Raw genomic sequence first — 7,500 nt, forward strand, 5'->3', positions numbered from 1 at the left:
CTCTCCTCTCTCTCTCTGCCCCATCGATTGTCCTATGGTGTATATGCAGATTTGATTCTGATGCCAGCTGCCTGCCTTGAACGCAGTTTGCATATAAATGACTTATTTAAAATACAATTATAGCCACTCAATAGCATAACAGGAAGGGTTGGGCAAGTCATTACAGACTCTCTTCCTTGGGCAATTACAGCGGGTGACAAGGGTGAGCGGCAGGGAGACGTGCCCTAGCATTTGTTGACCTGTGAGTGACGTCTCCAGTCCACTTGCCCGCTGCGACAGGTAACACTGGCAGACCAGCTGCCTGTGGCCCACTGGTGGACCCTTGATTGGACTTCACCCTGCACTGAGTGTTGTTCTCTTCTCATGTGAGTGGCTCGATTGTAATGGCGACATAGCAAGGAGATTTGAGTATCGGAGCAAGGAGGTCCTTCTGCAGTTGTACAGGGCCCTGGTGAGACCACACCTGGAGTATTGTGTGCAGTTTTGGCCTGTTGGCCTTCATAACAAGAGGAGTTGATTCTAGGAGCAAAGAGGTCCTTCTGCAGTTGTACAGGGCTCTGGTGAGACCACACCTGGAGTATTGTGTGCAGTTTTGGTCCCCCAATTTGAGGAAGGACATTCTTGCTATTGAGGGAGTGCAGCGTAGGTTTACAAGGTTAATTCCCGGGATGGCAGGACTATCATATACTGAGAGAATGGAGCGGCTGGGCTTGTACACTCTGGAGTTTAGAAGGATGAGAGGGCATCTCATTGAAACATATAAGATTATTAAGGGATTGGACACGCTAGAGGCAGGAAACATGTTCCCGGTGTTGGGGGAGTCCAGAACCAGGGGCCACACAGTTTAAGAATAAGGTGTAAGCCATTTAGAACGGAGACGAGGAACTTTTTCTCACAGAGAGTGGTGAGTCTGTGGAATTCTCTGCCTCAGAGGGCGGTGGAGGCGGGTTCTCTGGATGCTTTCAAGAGAGAGCTAGATTGGCCAGTTAGCAGAGACTGTGCATCTTCGCTGAATACAGAGGTGGATTGTTACCACATCTCCAGATCGGACGAAGCAAATGATATTTGACAGCAGCTCTGGTGCCCGGATTCATCCATTCAGGCGTGCCGGGATATGTGGCTGAGTGAGTAAGTGATGTCCAGGCTCGGTGAAACGGAGAGAGATGGATTAATGCCTGTCTGCTGGAGATGCTGCCGGCCCAGGGGTCAGGGGTCAGGGGTCAGGGGTCGGCCCTGTGGCTGTAAGTGGGCGGGCGGTCAGCCACCTCCTGTTGGCATTTGGCATCGGGCCTGGTGCCTGCCAGCGTCCTCCTCCCATGTGGCAGTGGGCAATGTCACACTTGTAACAAGGACAGGGGCGAGAGGGGATCTAACTGTACTGCGATCCTGGGTATCACCACAGCCCGGAGCCCCCCGCTACCTGCTTCTGTCGCGGTTCGCTGGGCGAGTCTGTGTACCACGTGTGTACATGGAGTGTGTGAGTCCGCAGCCCCTGTTCCAATATTGACTTCACACCCACCGCCCTCATCTTCAGACACCCTGTGCGTCGGGGAGAGGGTAGAGGGCAGAAGATGTCCTAGGTCGGGTTGCTCCTGGGCCTGGCCAAGCTGGCCATCCGCTAGTCACGGCGCCAGGCGGAAGAGGGCTTTTACCCGAGCCGGCTGCCTGCTCGCCCCCTTTTCCGGGGGTACGTCCGCACCCGGGTGGTACTAGAAAAGGGACTACGCGCAGTTCTGAAATTAATTTATGTGTGAGCTTCAATGGAGTGTTCCTTGCATTAAGAGTCGCATCGGGCCGGTCCCGTTACTCTTTCAAGAATTTATAGCAAAGCCAAAGGGACCCTGGCTTTTATCTAAATTTTTTTTATCTGAGGTGAAAGATTGTCTCAATGTGCTTTCTGTGTAGGGGAGTCCGCTTTGTTCTATCTGTGCCCAGGGGCGGAAAACCTGGGGGGGCCAGAGGGGACACGTCCCCCCCATGTTTTGAGAGTTGGGGGACATCCCCCCCACAAGTTTTTGTGATCCCGATTTAAAAATCTCCGCTTTTAGCGCTGGATTGAGCCTCCGAAGCCTCGTGCGTGTGCGCATGCACGCGTGGCCGCCAAAAAATTGTGCGTCCCGTCCCCTCCATGTTTTGCTAGCGAGTTCCGCTCTTGTCTGTGCCCGAGCCGGTTGCCTGCCCCTTTTCCAGGATTGCACGTTTGATCTATCTTTCCCTCTTAAACCCATTCTGCTGCCTGCCTTCTCCCCATAACCCCCCTGACACCCATACTGATCAATGTATGCCCCTCCCCCCTCGCATCCCCCCCCCTGTCAAAACCCTCCGTGATTTTCCGGAACCTTCCCACTCCGTCTCGGCCTCTCCGTCTGTGGAGACTTTGTAAACGAGCATTGATTGAGAAGTCCATCTTCAAAATGGGAGCGCTCAGATACTGACATCTCATATCGACCCTGTTCCCAAGTGCAGCAGCAGCAATTGATTGTTCACCCGGCTAATCAATAAGGATTGGCCTGAGATAATCTGCTAGTGGAATCGGTTTGGAAATACTATTTATTTTTCTGAATAACCTGTGATTTCCCATCGAGTTAATTCAATATTCCCATCATTCAGGCTTCTTAAGGGGTTGGACAGGCTAGATGCAGGAAGATTGTTCCCGATGTTGGGGAAGTCCAGAACAAGGGGTCACACAGTTTAAGGATAAGAGGGAAGTCTTTTAGGACCGAGATGAGAAAATCATTTTTCACACAGAGAGTGGTGAATCTGTGGAATTCTCTGCCACAGAAGGTAGTTGAGGCCACAGTTCATTGGCTATATTTAAGAGGGTTAGATGTGGCCCTTGTGGCTAAAGGGATCAGGGGGTATGGAGAGAAGGCAGGGATGGGATACTGAGTTGAATGATCAGCCATGATCATATTGAATGGCGATGCAGGCTCGAAGGGCCGAATGGCCTACTCCTGCACCTATTGTCTATGTTTCTATGTTAGGTAGATAAAAGTGTTGGAGAAACTCAGTGGGTGCAGCAGCACCTATGGAGCGAAGGAAATAGGCAACGTTTCGTCCCGAAACCCTTCGGGTTTCGACCCGAAACGTTACCTATTTCCTTTGGGTTTCGTCCCGAAACGTTGCCTATTTCCTTCGCTCCATAGATGCTGCTGCACCCGCTGAGTTTCTCCAGCATTTTTGTGTACCTTCGATTCTCCTGCACCTATTTTCTATGTTTCTATGTTTCTACACTAAGGAGGTTTGGGCATCCATCTTGGTTCATTGTTCAGGGATTATGGTGATAAGCATTAAAAGTTAGTAAGTAAGTAAGTTTATTGGCCAGGTATTCACATACAAGGAATTTGCCTTGGTGCTCCACCCACAGGTAACAACATGACATACGGTGACAGTTACGAATGACTCAGAAAACACTAAACATTAATGATAAAACACCATTGATCAAGCATGACTCCGCTATATTTAAGAGCCCTATCTAGCTCTCTCTTGAAAGCATCCAGAGAACCGGCAATGATGCCAAATGACGCCAAGTGGGACAGGCCCTTTAGATTTAGCTCTTAGGGCTAACGGAATGAAGGCCAGTTCATTGGCTATATTTAAGAGGGAGTTAGATGTGGCCCTTGTGGCTAAAGGGATCAGGGGGTATGGAGAGAAGGCAGGTACAGGATACTGAGTTGGATGATGAGCCATGATCATATTGAATGGCGGTGCAGGCTCGAAGGGCCGAATGGCCTACTCCTGCACCTGTTTTCTATGTTTCTATGAAGGGAGATGCGGAGAAAGCAGGAACGGGGTACTGATTTTGGATGGGTCAGCCATGATCGTATTGAATGGCGGTGCTGTCTCGAAGGGCCGAATGGCCTACTCCTGCACCTATTGTCTATGTTTCTTAGTACTGTATGTTGGGGGTGTACGTGTTAACTACAGAGCCACAGGTAACAATGAGATTTTCGACCTCCTCTGGGGAGCTGTAGATTACTGGATTGCTGCCAAGCTTTCAGGGATTACCTGACATTAATTCTGTTTATTGCCTGTAATGACTTCTTTTCAAAAGACTGCTTGTGCATAACTGATTCTCCAGGACGGAATCCATCGCGTATTGTTCTGCAAAAAAAAAAAAAACTAACGGTACAAGTATAAAAATCATGTCCTGACAAGATGCTGATTAGAAAGTGCGTGACTTTAATTTGCCGAGTTTTATTCCCCCGCGGGATGGGAGGCCCATGGGAGCAGTCAGCCTGCAGTTCCCACGCCCTGCCCGACCAAGCTTCCAACCTCATCGTTCCCCAGCCCCGCACGGCCCGTTTTTACCTTCTCCCCAAAATCCACAAACCCGGCTTTCCCGGCAGACCCATTGTCTCTGCGTGTTCGTGCCCCACCGAACTCATCTCCACATACCTTGACTCCATCCTATCCCCCTTGGTCAAATCCCTCCCCACCTATGTTCTAGACACCTCAGACACTCTCCGCCGCCTCCACGCATTCCACTCTCTGGGCCCTCACCCCCTCATCTTCACCATGGATGTCCGGTCACTCTACACCTCCATCCCCCACCAGGATGGCCTCTGAGCCCTCCGGTTCTTCCTCGACCAGAGGAGCAACCTATACCCAGCCACTGACACTCTCCTCCGCTTAGCGGAGTTGGTCCTCACCCTCAATAACTTTACATTTGACTCCTCCCATTTCCTCCAAACACAAGGCGTAGCTATGGGCACACGCATGGGCCCCAGCTATGCCTGCCTCTTTGTCGGGTACGTTGAACAATCCTTGTTCGAGACGTACCAGGGCCCCATCCCCGACCTCTACCTCCGTTACATTGACGACTGCTTTGGTGCCACCTCCTGCACCTACACACAACTGACTGACTTCATCCACTTCACCACCAACTTCCATCCAGCACTCCAATACACCTGGACGATTTCCGACACTTCCCTACCATTCCTTGACCTCACCATCTCCATCGCAGGGGACAGACTCCTGACCGACATACATTACAAACCCACTGACTCACATGGCTATCTGGACTACACGTCTTCCCACCCTGCCCCCTGTAAAGACTCCATCCCCTACTCCCAATTCCTCCGCCTACGCCGCATCTGTTCCCAGGATGAGACGTTCCATACCAGGGCATCGGAAATGTCCTCGTTCTTCAGGGAACGGGGATTCCCCTCCGCCACCATAGATGAGGCTCACACCAGGGTCTCATCCATACCCCGTAACACTGCTCTCTCTCCCCATCCCCGCACTCGCAACAAGGGCAGAGTCCCTCTGGTCCTCACCTTTCACCCCACCAGCCGGCAAATACAACACATAATCCTCCGCCATTTCCGCCACCTCCAACGTGACCCCACCACTCGCCACATCTTCCCATCTCCCCCCATGTCTGCCTTCCGCAAAGACCGCTCCCTCCGCAACTCCCTCGTCAATTCTTCCCTTCCCTCCCGCACCACCCCCTCCCCGGGCACTTTCCGTTGCAACCGCAAGAAATACAACACCTGTCCCTTCACCTCCCCCCTCGACTCCATTCAAGGACCCAAGCAGTCGTTCCAGGTGCGACAAAGGTTCACCTGCACCTCCTCCAACCTCATCTACTGCATCCGCTGCTCTAGATGTCAGCTGATTTACATCGGGGAGACCAAGCGTAGGTTGGGCGATCGTTTCGCCGAACACCTCCGCTCAGTCCGCAATAACCTACCTGACCTCCCGGTGGCTCAGCACTTCAACTCCCCCTCCCATTCCCAATCCGACCTCTCTGTCCTGGGTCTCCTCCATTGCCAGAGTGAGCAACAGCGGAAATTGGAGGAACAGCACCTCATATTCCGTCTGGGGACCTTGCGTCCGGATGGCATTAACATTGAATTCTCCCAATTTTGCTAGCCCTTGCTGTCTCCTCCCCTTCCTTAACCCTCTAGCTGTCTCCTCCCACCCTCCCATCCGCCCGCCCTCGGGCTCCTCCTCCTCCTCCCCTTTTCCTTCTTTCTCCCCCCCCCCCCCATCAGTCTGAAGAAGGGTTTCGGCTCGAAACGTCGCCTATTTCCTTCGCTCCATAGACGCTGCTGCACCCGCTGAGTTTCCCCAGCAATTTTGTGTACCTCCGTTTATTGTCACGTGTAGCGAGGTACAGTGAAAAGCTTTCGTGGCAAGATAGACCACTCCTGCTAAACGCAATGGGCTGACGTGTAGTACGCAACGGAGCGGAACGTGGGCCTTTTTTTCATCCATTTCAGTAACCCGACCCGACTCGCAGTGTAATCAACGTTGCGGGGGAACAGTTTGTGTTAATAAATTATAATTCTGAAAATGAGGGGAAGATTTTTCCCAAAGAACTTTTATTTTTACGAGGATGTTTCCGTAACCGGCTTCCGTCTCCGCGCTAGTATCTTTGCTCCGCTGCGGCGGGATCTTTGGTGCGGAGACGGAAGCCGGTTACGGAAATGGGGCCGGAAATTACCCACGACCGTACTACGTCCTTTTTCATCGAGTGGTCTATCTTGCTCGCTGTAGGGTCTTTGGTGTCAACTCTCGGAAAGATTGCTCCTCTGCGGTTGATGTCTCCGCCCGCTGAGACGTTTGCGTTGCGTTTGCGAGCCGCACAGGCTACCTCAGGACCAGCGCTCGATATCCCCACTACTTGCCTGGATAATGGCTGCAGATGCACCCACTAAGTGCTTCAACTTAAAGCCTCATGAAAAATAGATGCAGTGCCTGAGGAAAACACACAGCCTGGCTACTCTCCCGAACTCTACACCAGCTCCCCACGCAGTTAGAGTCTTAATTATGTCCAGGGAGCTTCTCGCGCTGTTACGCCCCTGTCCCACTTAGGAAACCTGAACGGAAACCTCTGGAGACTTTGCGCCCCACCCAAGGTTTCCGTGCGGTTCCCGGAGGTTGCAGGTGGTTGCCAGAGGTTGCAGGTAGTGGAAGCAGACTGACAAAAACCTCCGGGAACCGCACGGAAACCTTGGGTGGGGCGCAAAGTCTCCAGCGGTTTCCGTTCAGGTTTCCTAAGTGGGACAGGGGCATTAGGATATTTCCGCTAATAAACTCACATTCTTAATTGACCCCTCCATAACCATCGGTAGACAAAAATGCTGGAGTAACTCAGCGGGTGAGGCAGCATCTATGGAGAGAAGGAATAGGCGACGTTTCGGGTCAAGACCCTTCTTCAGACTGATGTCAGGGGAGTGGGAGATACATAGATAAGGTCTACTTCAAAATGGTCTTCTCAGTCACTTGTTTAGGAAGGAACTGCAGATGCTGGAAAATCGAAGGTAGACAGAAATGCTGGAGGAACTCAGCGGGTGCAGCAGCATCTATGGAGCGAAGGAAATAGGCAACGTTTCGGGACGAACCCCAAAGGAAATAGGCAACGTTTCGGGTCGAAACCCAAAGGGTTTCGAGACGAAACGTTGCCTATTTCCTTCGCTCCATAGATGCTGCCTCACCCGCTGAGTTTCTCCAGCATTTTTTGTCTAACTTCGTTTTTCCAGCATCTGCAGT

General features: G+C 51.9%; 1 long non-coding RNA gene across 1 annotated transcript in view; it reads left to right on the plus strand.

Moving 5' to 3' along the window:
* Positions 1-565: 565 nt before the first annotated feature.
* The window catches only part of LOC116968236, a 25,225-nt gene continuing 18,290 nt past the window's right edge, over positions 566-7,500 (plus strand). Inside the window, exon 1 of the long non-coding RNA XR_004410428.1 lies at positions 566-595. This is a non-coding gene — a long non-coding RNA (uncharacterized LOC116968236). The remainder of the gene's footprint in view (positions 596-7,500) is intronic.

Source organism: Amblyraja radiata, chromosome X (assembly GCF_010909765.2).
Source record: "Amblyraja radiata isolate CabotCenter1 chromosome X, sAmbRad1.1.pri, whole genome shotgun sequence".
In the NCBI taxonomy this organism is placed as follows: Eukaryota; Metazoa; Chordata; class Chondrichthyes; order Rajiformes; family Rajidae; genus Amblyraja; species Amblyraja radiata.